Source organism: Pholcus phalangioides, unplaced genomic scaffold (genome assembly GCF_987345545.1).
Source record: "Pholcus phalangioides strain wild (caught in Gottingen) unplaced genomic scaffold, Ppha-v1.0 ptg000016l_1, whole genome shotgun sequence".
NCBI classification, from domain to species: Eukaryota; Metazoa; Arthropoda; class Arachnida; order Araneae; family Pholcidae; genus Pholcus; species Pholcus phalangioides.
Genome location: NW_028301609.1, coordinates 3410963 through 3423635, shown reverse-complemented (window position 1 = coordinate 3423635; position 12673 = coordinate 3410963).

The following is a 12673-nucleotide window of genomic DNA, read 5'->3' as shown; positions in this document are numbered from 1 at the left end:
ACGAGCAAATGTTTGCGGATTGGTGGGAAACACGCTCACCGTACATTCGCGCTGCCTCTGCTCTCTTCCGTTTGCAGCTTCGTAAATGAAATGCATGTCTGCTTTTTCAGTATTACTAAAGTGCGCCATTATCCCGTACGTTACAACTGTTCGAACGCGCGGTTGCACACTGGAATAACTTCACAGGGCTGGTGTCCGAACCTTTTCTTCCCTAGCTTACATTTGCATGCATGGTGTTCTTTTTTTTTCGCCCGATAAATTCCAACAGGAATGCCGTGTTAACCTTTGCGGATCAGCCGTTTCATGTTTTACTTTGCATTCTTTGATGACAATTGTTTGTATTGATGTGTACTATCACCTCTTAAAGTTTTTCCCATCTTTTCTGAATCACCCTTAATATTCAGCTTTATTCAGTAGAACACATTTTAATCCATTGCAATTTACAGTATAGCTCTTCATTTCCTGCAGAATAGTTTTCAGTATGTAAAACAATAAGTTAATTGAGATGACATTTTTTGGATAATATGCCGAGGTGAACTCGGAAAAGAAAATTCTTTTTAGTTTTGGGTTCTCCGCCTTAACCAAACTTAGGGATAAAAAATTCTTTCTGGTTGTGTGTCTCCTGTGGTATATACACCACCATTCCTTCTTAATAAGGAAGAAATGATTGTGTCCTCTGTGGCGTATACGAATAGCGCACTCCTCCGGTTTGCAGGAGGGCTGGGTTTGATTCAAGGCGGCAACCAATAAACTTTTTTTTTCCCCGAGTTCACCCATTACCTCCGCAGATACTAAGAGGTAGATCTGTAGGAGGTAATGGTTCACCTCGATACAATATCCAGAAAAAAGTCCTTCATTAAGTAAATTGTTTTGTCGCCCAAGAGTTTACGCAAGACCTGAAACCATACCAAGGCCCCCCCCCCCGATTTACAGGGCTGCAATTAAGGAACCGCAAGAGAAGGGGGGCTGTCTGTTTTCCGAGCACTGTATCCAGGGCCGTAACTAGATGCTTTGTCACCCGGGCAAGCAGAAATTTTCGCGCCTCTTGCGTGTAGAGGAAGCAGATAAAGGGTGAATTCGGCGCCCCTTCTGGTTCAGCACCCGGGGCACCAGACCCGCCTGCTTCCCCTCTAGTTGCGGCCCTGACTGTACCAGAAAGGGCACTGAGAGTTTTCTTTTCCCGCTAAAAATTACAGAGTAGGGGAGGCGCGAAAATGCATACAGTGGCTTGTGACGACAAAGTGAATTATCATTTTTCAGTAATTGCGGTCTTATGCTATCTTAATTTCTAGTAATATAAAATTGTTTTTTAAGGTCAGAAAACATATTTCTCCGGGAGAATTCCTTGTTTTTTCTTCCACCAAACCATGTGTGACCACCTCCAGAGGTCGATCCCGATTCCTCCTATCCTGACTCCATTCCTCACTGAAAACAGGAATTAGGATCGTTCCCATTTAGGCTTAAACTTGTGCCGGGCCCACCCCCAAATATTTGCCAACATCTCCTTATAGTAACTACAGCATAGATACATTAAGTGGGGAGGGGTTGTGCCTTCCCTATATTTCATGACTTTTCGTTAATTATCATTGTGTATCAGACGTAAGCTGACACAAAGGAACTGGGAGGGCGCATGTATGTATTGAAACCAGAGGCGTACGCAGAGGGAGGAGGGCATAGGGAACAATCAAAATTTTTTTGAAAATATTTTCTTAAAAATTTAATATTGAAAAACAATACCTTTTATGACATTGCAGCCACTTCACGTACAAGATTTTGGCAAGAAATTTAGATTATCTATATTTAACGAATCGGCGATAACTATAATAAGCTTATCCTAACCTAACTGCAAGTTAGAAATAAATTATGAATATAAAGGAAGAAAATATAAGTTCTCTTTCGCTCTTACATGCGCATAGCAGAGAGATACATTATACAGAAAGGGTGGGGGAAGAAAAAACAACTTCCGTAGATAATAGGGTTGCCATAAAGCTTTGGGATGGTGAAGAGTAGAGGAAAGAAAACAGAACTTGTTTGAATTTATTCCACTGGTGGTTTGACGTAATATTACGCCCGTGATCGTAAAGAGGTTTAAAACGTTCTGTGTTAATTTTAACGCTTTTTGAAGATCGGTAACAAAATTTTTTTTTTTTTGGAAAAAATTCCTTGTGCGTCCCCTCAAAGTTCGATCCTGCATACGCGACTGAGGCAAACCCTGCTATAGTGAGCTTCCGGATAGCATAACGAACAAAAATTTTGAACTTTTAACGTACGTTATAACAGGGTATAATCCCAGAACAACGTTTCTGAACCTTTTCAGACTTCGAGGATCAGTAAAATGTCCAAAACAACTTGAAGGACCACTAATTTATGGTGGATCCAGAAATCATCTGATTTATTTCAACATTCGTGGTATTACTACTACATTGGTGTAATAATGGGTTGAAAATTTTAATTAGAATCACATTTGTCAAACTGAGAGAGTTTCCTTTTCATAGACAAGTTTACAAACACTGCACAAGAGAAACCAATGACATTGCTAGTATGGGCATTTGCCATTCCCCACCTCTTCGCTTATTCTGAATTATCTAGGGCAGGGTTTTTTGGACAGGGGCAGGGCCATCTTACGAGCATCAAAAACGGGGCATTCCCCATGTACGTAATGAGAAATGCCATCTTCTAGTCCCAGAATTTAACAAAAAAATCTTTCGCACCAAAATTCTGATCATTTGCATAAATTCTTGAACACATGTCAGATATTGTAGGAAGAAAATAATAATAATTTTTTTTTTTTAGAATTGTGTGTTGATATATTTTGCAACAGAATGTATGTATTGAACAAGCACTACATAAAAGCACAATAGATTCAGAACGAATCTCAGTTTAACATAATACTGCGTGGGCGGGAATTTTCAAATGCTTGGCAAATAGAGCGTTACATGTATAATCATTGTTATCCAAAGAACCATTCTACTTTATACTGTGAATAAAATGGAAAAGATGCTTGACTGACAAAAAGGCGTAACAACTTGCTTACATTAATGTATCGCAGAAAACAATCTCCATGGTACCTTGTGGTAATAAAAATGGTTACGCTACTGAAAATGCTATATACGTGCAGTGCCCTTCTCTCACAAGAGCAAACATGTCAGGAGCCCTAAAATAATTTGACACATATTTGATGAATCTTTTTTCTCTTGTTGAATACTTGAACGATTGCTTGTGAAATTGAATGAACCATTTAATGAATTGTGAAATGGACGAGTTAAACTAGCTTTTAAGTCAATAACCTTCATTTTGAGGAAAGAGGTTTTATTAGACTTGTCATAGGTTTCCATGTTAAAATTTTTGTATTTTCACAATTTAGGGGCGAACTATTGAAGCTCTGAATCAGTTGAAAATGACTTACATCACAGTAACTTTAACCTGTTCAAATAAAAAAATGCTTTAGCAAATGTTTCAAAATATATTTTGAAATTACTATATTCACACATGGTTGTGTTACTATATTCACACATGGAGTAAATATCATTACTCCGTAAAAATTCCTCAAAGATTGCTGAGTGGGTGTGGAGCAAAAATTTGTTTTCTCAAAACCAAACTTGTGAGAAACAAGAACCTGTAAAAGCACATGATGAAGCAGTGGTTTCTGACTTAGGGTTGTACACAAGGGTCCGGGATATTTTAAAAGTGGTGGGGGTGAAAAAGACAATGTGACAGGTCGTCAAGAGGGCCACACAACAATGCAGAAAAAATAGATATGAAGAAATACAGCATTTAAGTGAATTATGGTGGGAAAAAATCCAATTATATTTTTAATACTGCAGTACTACCCACAGTAAACTCACAAGAGCACTTTTTACCCCTGAAATTCATCTTCCCCCATGGTATCCAGTCTGTACCTTGTATGAACAGTGGAAAGCGACAGTTTCTCTCTATACAGTTAGGGGTACACTCATGTCAAGCCTGATCCAACAGCCATTTGAAAATATTTTCTTCCAATGTTTGCCTCCTCCTACTGCAATAAAGCATCAGTGGCATAGGCTGGCTACACACTGGGCAAATGTTTCCTGGTGAAAATATTTGCTTCCAGAATACCCTATCCATGTTGCGCCTGTATACACTCTTTGACCAATGTGTGGGGCCAGACGGATTGCAAGAAAGGAAGGCAGCTCCTTTGACTTGGGGTGGGGGCTAGGTCTAATTGTTTTCTTTGATCAGTCTTCCAATACCCTCCAGCCTCTGTTGATCATTGCCAATGGTGAAGCAGCTCGACCACTTGCCCAAAAACAACCTTGGAACATATTGGGCCAGGCTAGACATGAGTGTGGCTTCAGCTTAAGCAAAAAAAAAAAAAAAAAATTCTCACATGGATATGGGAGGGTGGAGGAGCACAAAAAAAGAAATACAGTTTAAAGGAGGCCATGACAGAAATGTTGAAAAAGGTTGAACATGTTCACAATAGGTTGAAAATGTTGACAATAGGTTGATAGGTGCAATTCTGTTGATACATAAGAGAAGTTTTAGGTTTACTTGATCCATTATCCATCATTTTTAGATGGAAGCAGGACAATCTTAACACATGGGCTTACCAGGCCACAGCCGAGGCTTTTGATAACCTTGCATAGCAATGAGCATGAATTGTGGCAGACTTGTAAGGAAGGGAATCAATTCCTAACTATATTTTTCGGCCCAGGAAGTCCCATCATGCTATTAAGATGATCCTGTAAATAAGCTAAATAAATAAAGAAAAGAAACGTTACTATGTTTTAGTTTATTTGCATCATTTCAACTTCATGTGTGTGTCTCTGTCCACCTTCGCCAAGAAAAATAAGATCACAATTTAAAAAAAAAAAAGACATACTAAAGTTTACATTTTTTTAAAAAAGGAACCGAACACATTAAAAATAATATACTCAATATTATCATTATTTACACAATATAACCTACATATTATTGTACAGAAATGATAGAATTCTGGATAAAGGAAAACAAATATACAAACAATGCTAATAAAATTCTTTCTTTTTGTTTTTGCAAGTTCTACAGGGTGTTTGCGTTATTACCGTCATCTTGCTCGTGAAAGACAGCCTTCGCAGACAACAGAGGTCAGGTGAAAAACAACAACAAATAAAAGCTAGCAACAAACGCGTGCGCACACAAAAAAAAAAATAGAAACAAAATGTTTTAGATTTTTTTCAATACGATCTATACCCCCTATTTTACTAAATCTCATTTCCTCAACACATAACTTCATTTCATTACAGAAAATTGGTAGAAAACTGCTGAAATTGGAAACATATTTTTATTTTTTTTTATACAAAAATTGCCACGTTTTCAAGACAAATAAATTCAATTGGTCGACCATTCGACAAATTGAATTTATGTCGTCTTGAAAACGTGGCAATTTTTGTATAAATTAAAACAAGGCAAAGTTTCTCATTTTTGTAATAACACATTTTTACATCAATTTATCTGTAAAGTAGATATTCAGAGAAAAAGAAAATTATGAAGTATTTTTTTGTTCAAAAAAAGTTAATTCAGTCAACCACCATTTTTGGAGCTTTTCATAATGAGATCTAATTTCGACTAGTTTAAATAATACAAAAAGATTTTTCTTTTTCCAAAAAATAGAGGTAATCTTTCATGCACATATAAAGCATCTGGCATATTGCTCCACAGCAGTATTGTCTCAGAGAATACTGCTTGCATCACAGAATTTTTGCCACTCTGAATCAAGTTTCCATATATATAAAATGATAAAGTTCACGTTAATTTGTTTTCCCACAACCAAAACTATTGATGAAAAAATCTATTACAGTCAACCCTTGGTTTGTGAACAAAAAAATGATTTGATTTATGGATGAGCAAAACTGCCTGAATCTCGAAGGAAACATATTTCAAGTTGGAGGTTAAAGGCCCGCAATAAGAAATTTCGTTCAGAAGGGGCAAAGTGATAAAACAGTAGATTTGGCCAGAGTTTGTTGCATTTCGGGGGGGGGGGGGGGGAACAAGGCATGGCCTTGTGAGTTACAATTTTACCAAGCTCTGAGAGAAAAAAATTTTCAACGATGTTTTACAATAATATCTGACATAGAACTAACAGACAGTATCTCCCGGAAACATGAAGTTATCCTACATTGCGTAGTTTTTATTTACAAAGCTTGGCAGCGAGTGTCTTATAAGAAACATCGACTTGGATATTTTGTGGTTCGATATTGTTGCAAACAAAGATTTTGAGAGTTTTGATCCTGAGATTTTGAATGATTTGTATTCACGAAATCAGACTTTGTTCAAGCATTGTTTTTATTCCATTTGCATTTCTTCTCTTTCACCTTATGGCAATTTTTTCAGTGTCAGTTGGATGATAACTAGGGCTCTGATTTTTATGACCTAAAGATGAAACATCGTTGCTGATAAATTAAAAACCTGAATTTTAGTTTTTTTTAACTGATGAGCAACAGCATTTCATCTTTAAGTCATAAAAATCCGAGCCCTAATGATAACCATGGGTTATGCACAGAAGTAAAAGTTCACTCTAGAAATATTTGAAGTTCCAAAAACAGATTTTCATTTTACATTGATGCTATTGGGAAAAATTATTTCGATTTGCAAACAATGCAGTTTACGAATGGACCTGGGAATGAATTAAGCTTGTAAACCAAGGGTTGACTACTATGGTACAATAGTGTTTTATGAAAAATAACAGTAGTCTCTCTTGTACACAGTTACATACATATAACTGACACTCTACTTAATATATGCACCTCATAAACATTCATTTGAGGCATTTTTAATGAACTGATACATGCAGGAATGTGTCGGGGACCCATAATGATGTTTGCTTCTGAAAAATACATGTTGTAGGTTCTCAAGTACGCCAAACTTACTTGTGAATTCGGAAGCAGCGTTGTGGCAGTTTATTTTGCCCGTATGTATTAAACATGAAATTTTAGATGTTGTTAGCCTGATTGCTCTCGCTGAACTTATTAAGTGGGAAAAACCGGCTCACCTTTAAGCTCTGATACTGAAGAACCACAGAAAAGTGCTGTACACACTATAATACAAAATGATGCGTTTGGCCACGGCTGAGCTTAAAAAATTGACACCAGACTCTCCATGCTCTATAGATCAGTTCAAAGTGTGTGTTACGGTAGCAAGGTAATAGGTGCGTCGTGGCAAACTGGAAATATTGATTTGTGCACCTATTTAGGCTTTGAAGTAAAATATCTACTAAACTATTCTGGCGAGCCACAGATGAACCATCAATTGGGCAAGGAAGCTGCAGGGGACAAAAGTTTGAGAGTCACAGCTACAGTTCCATCAAAACAGAGCATAAAACACTTGGTATGGAGAGTGCATAGTAACTTATTACAAATTCTGTATCTTCTATGAAAAACTTTTTGGTCTTCTAAGAATTCATGGCTCACAAGAGTGACCATCACTAGCAATAACTGAAGACAAATACAACGCCACAACAGGCAAATTGCCCAACGAGGTGGCTGACTTAAGAACATCATGGATCCCCGAGCCATTTTTTGGAGGCCCTACCTACTACTGCTACGCCACACATGCACCCCGACCCCCCGCGGAACCACCAACGAATCGGTACATGCGGGAATGTGCGTGTAGTGAAACCTGACGTGAAGTTTTTTTTTGTTTCTCTGTAATGCTTGTTATGTGTAGTGCTGCCATCTGCCACCAGTTTTTCTAACTATGAGTGAAGTGTTATGATTGAATTATTTATCGTTGTAGGACTGTTGCTCTCTGTGGCGAGACTTTTTAATGGGGAGATCGGCTCGCATTTGCACCTTGAAGTTGGGAACCACCAGTCCCTGAAGTTGATAGAAGAGAATAATGTATTGTTGGAAAACCAGCATGGGCTCAGAAAAGGGAAGTCATGTTTAACCAACCTTCTTTGCTTCTATGATTACGTGACTAAGGCTTTGGGAAATAGTAAAAATGTAGATGTGGTTTATATTGATTTCCAGAAGGCATTTGATAGAGTCCAACAACGTAAACTCTTGAAGCAGTTACACAAGATTGGGGGCAACTTGCTGAATTAGATGGAATCATGGTTAAGAAATAGGTCACAACAGGTTATGGAGAACAGGGAATTCTCTGATCGAATACGTGATGTTATGTCACAAGTGGAGTCCCTCAAGGAAGTGTCCTTGGCCCCATACTTTTTTCACTTTTTCTTGATAAACTCGATCAGAGTATTGATGGAATTGTTAGCAAATTTGCAGATGATGTGAAGCTAATGGGGGGTAGTAAGGAATCAAAGTGATAGAGAGTTGCTTCCGACCAACCTAGACAGGAATACAGCATGGGCAAATGAATGGAGCAAGTTGACGGATGGAGTTGACAAGTGCATGGTTGCTCATTTTGGTTCGAACAACCCATGTTTCATTTATGAGTTGAATGTTATTATGGATGCAACTAGGACCAGATCTGGGTATTTTTTATTCATGAGCAGCTTAGGTTTTCTGAATATTATTTAGCGGTGGTCAAACAATTGAATAGAATGCCCGGTTTCATTCTCAAAAAGTCTTTTTGCGTTCTCTTAAAGTAATCCTTCTACTTTCCTGGATGGGGGGAAGCCTCTAGCATTAGGGACCGGGAAAATTACTCTAATTTTTTTTTCAAGCTATGAAATCATTATAGAAGGGCCAGTGAAAAGTCTGCCTTGGGGTCCTGATAAAGATCCCAGCCTAGGGTCCCTGCTCCAGGATGCGGGAGCCATGCAGCAACTCAAAATTGAGAAAGTTATTAATATAATGCATTCTTTATTCATTGATAATTTGACCATAGCATTTAAAATGAAGTGTAGCTTTGGAAATCAATTGCTTTAGTTGTTTTGATGTTTTCTGAGCATCCATCGGTACTAGGTTTGAATTCCTTAGAGACAAAACTATGGATAATGCCAGATCATTTACTTAATGTGAACATATTTTTTTTCATAAAAAAACTTACAATTTATGATACGAAAAGTTTTACATGTGTATAAAAAATTAAACAGGGCAATTACAATACAGAAAGAACCTAATACAGTACTGACTCTTATAATCAAACTGATAATACTCGGAGCTATACAAACGATAATATACTTGAATTATAAAAATTTATACTAGAACTTGTGAATAATAATTTTTCTCACATTAATCTCTCACATTTCGTATGTGTGATTATGGGTATTTAATTTCTGAAGGATCCACCGATTTTCACTTTGACTAGAAGATTCTCCTCCACTTTGCCACCAGTACTACCAACTTGATTATAGCCCAGCTTCGGTCAAGGATATACATACAATATTTTATTTTTAAAAATTCTATAGCTTTCCAAAATTGTATCCAATAGGATTGACAAATACTTTTCTCAAATTCAATATACGAGTCATATTTCACAGTCACCTTAACAAATTTCACGTTTTCCAGAATAGCTGTAGGTGAAATTAATAGATAAGGAATACAATTGTTTACCAGTACAATAGTTATCTTAAACTGCACTGCATACAAATTCGGACAGATTTTAAATAGAAGGAAAAAAAATCTGATAACCTGAACAAAATTTGTCTTCACGATACTTCAAGAGACTTCAAAATTTCTTCATTTCTTTACAAGTCTCCACTATAAATCTGTGTGATACAAAATTGTAAAGCAAATAGTTTTTAATTTATAATATTTTTGTTTATTAAAATGCTACAGAAAAGCTAGATTTTTAGAATAGATAAGAAGTTTATGGATAAAAGTTTTATCTGTACTATATTTTTCAAAATACCATCTTTCCCCCATCAGACAGCACATCGGGGAACAGCAAGGAAGACCAAAATGAAAGGAAATACCTGTATTTTCCGGAATAACAAGGAATTAAGAGTCAGATTCTGAAAAATTCTTAAATATTTGAATTCTAAGAATTGATTAAATTGACTAATTTTAACCTTTCTTGTTCTCTGTATTTTAATCATCTTGTGTTTTACAAACTATATTGGAGATAGTTCTAATGCTCCAGGTCTGCTATTATAAATCTTGGAAATCTTGGTATTATTGCAAATGTTGGATACTATTCTTTCTCGGACATTAGATGAGCTTAATAGAAAAGTCAGTAGACTGCAAAGTATTTTTGTATTCTTTGATCATGTATTTAACCTTTTACAGTTTGAAAATTAAAGAATTACACTGCAAAACATATTGTAAAACAAAAGCAACAACATATTTCTCCAATCTCTGAACATGCGAAAAAACATGTAAAACACGGTATGTTTTATATTAGGCTGGTGATATAATTAGGCTAGAATAATAAGTAAATGTTTAATTTTCATTATTGTTATTCAATTCCGGAACCTTGCTTCTTCCCCAGCATGCCAGAAAAGGACCAGACTCCAACATTCAGGAAGCTGGTGCCCCACCGATTTTTTGGCATGTTGCTAATGTGGGGAAGGGGGAATACATTTGTTTTATCACAACTTAGAGGACTTTGGTAGTTTTTAATAACTGTAGCTATATGTGTTAAATTTTCTCTTGCTTTTATAATTTGATATAACTTTCTTCAACCGAATCGGAACATTTCTTCTGAGAGAACTTACTGTCATTTTTGTGGTTGCAACTTACTAACCAAAAATCACTATTTTTTTATTCATTTGCATTTTTCTTCTCTTAACACAGGCTGTTCGATAAGAATAGATAATCTTATCCATAATCCGAAAGATACTGACTTTTTTTGCCAAACAGAAAAAATAGCATTAAAAAAAAGTCATTCTAACTTGCTGGAGCTTGTAAGAATTCCTCCCACATGATCAAACTGAGTTCAGGTTACCCACAATCAAAATTAAAATTTTGAGCAATCAATATTATTATTTTTTCACAAACTTGTTTCTCTTCTTGGAATTCTTGTTACTTACACATTAATTAAACATGTTTCACTGATTAAAAAAAAAAAAAAATGGCACACTACAAATTTGAAGAAAAAACGAGTTAACAGCAACAACATATAAAACTTTATAAAATCTTCAGCAAAGCGAAGAGGGAGTTTTTACAAAATGGAATGTATGCACAGCACAATGCAATATAAATCTTCAGACAAATAAAATTAGCTTGAATATAAAAGGCTCATCTGTTACACCAATGATGATGGTGTAATAATTGCCTACTGGCAAATAGCATTCATGTATTTTTCTAGAAGTAATAAGTACAGCATTTACTTCCCCTCATTTAAATCATAATTTTATACTTCCAGACACAATTTTAGAATATTAAACTGATGACACTCAGTACATCAGTTTTCATTAAAAAAAACCACAATGTTAAAGAAATTGACAATGGAAATTACCGTAATAATTTTAAATATGTGTGAGTTGACTAAATCATTTCACCAATTCATAATCAACTTATACAGTCTTAATTTTACTCAGCCATTTTGCTGACAAATATTTTAATGTTTTTGCACCCTCCCCCGGCCCCAGACTGCAGCCCTTATTCCAAGAAATTCAATGAAAAAATATTTTATGAAACAACAGCATCAACATATACATAAACATTCACCACTACAGAAAAAACATGTATTTGCGACATTTTTAAAAGCGACCCCCCAATTTCCTTTCCAAAATGCGGCTATCTCACTGAGGTGAAATTTTAATAAATGAAAACATTCTTGCATGATCAGTAACTGTTTTATGTCATAATTTTTTTCTCAGCATGATAAGTAATCAATTATAAATCATTATTTCAAAAAAATAAATTTCAGATAAAAAGTGTTTACAAGGTGGATAGATACAGAGTAATATATTCTGTGACAATCAAAAAATTTGAATAAAATCAAAAGGAAAAAAACTGATGCTATAAATCAATTTGATTTTTCTATTTATGCAAAATAAGTAAAAATACTTATGATATATGGAACAGATCAGCTATTTCATATAACAAATATAATTTATATTTGAGAAGAAAACAAAAAATCATTACTGCATAGATCTGGGCTTGACAAATTCCAGGCTCCAGGTCACAATGGTGACAAAAAAAATTGAATCGGCACCTAAAATATTTATGTATGATTACATTGGAACCTGAGGGCAACATAAAATTTTCGGAATTTAAGTCAGTTTGTCTATTAACAGGAAAAAAGGGTCATCTTAAAAAGTCAGGGGGAAAAAAATCGACTTTGGACTTTTTTTTGCAAGATCAATTGTTTTGCTTCTCTATTTGTAAAGCCCTGGCATAGATGACACAAGCATATTGCAATACTTGAAAAATAAAGAGATTCTTTTGTAAACTCGTGCAATTGCTCTCTGAAGTGAATTCATGTGCTATAAAAACATATTGAGCTACCGATATCAACTTAAAAAATTAGAGATTTTGCTTCATGAAACCTGTAAAATCTTTTCGTACAATGTAAATTTACAATCACTTTTACACAGAGCATTGACAAACATCTGAACTTGATACTTGATTGGTAATAATAACTAGGCATCTATCAGTATTTCATTGAATGTAAATCGATGTTCAAGGGTATAAGTGACAAAAACTCATTTTCAAACACATCATAGAGATATTAGAGCATAGCTGCCAACTTTTGAAAATGAAAATTCGGGAGATTTTCGCGCGAACCCGTATTTTATGCTAAAACCACTCCCTAATAAATACGAAAGGGATTTTTCCAAATGAAATAGGGATTTTACACC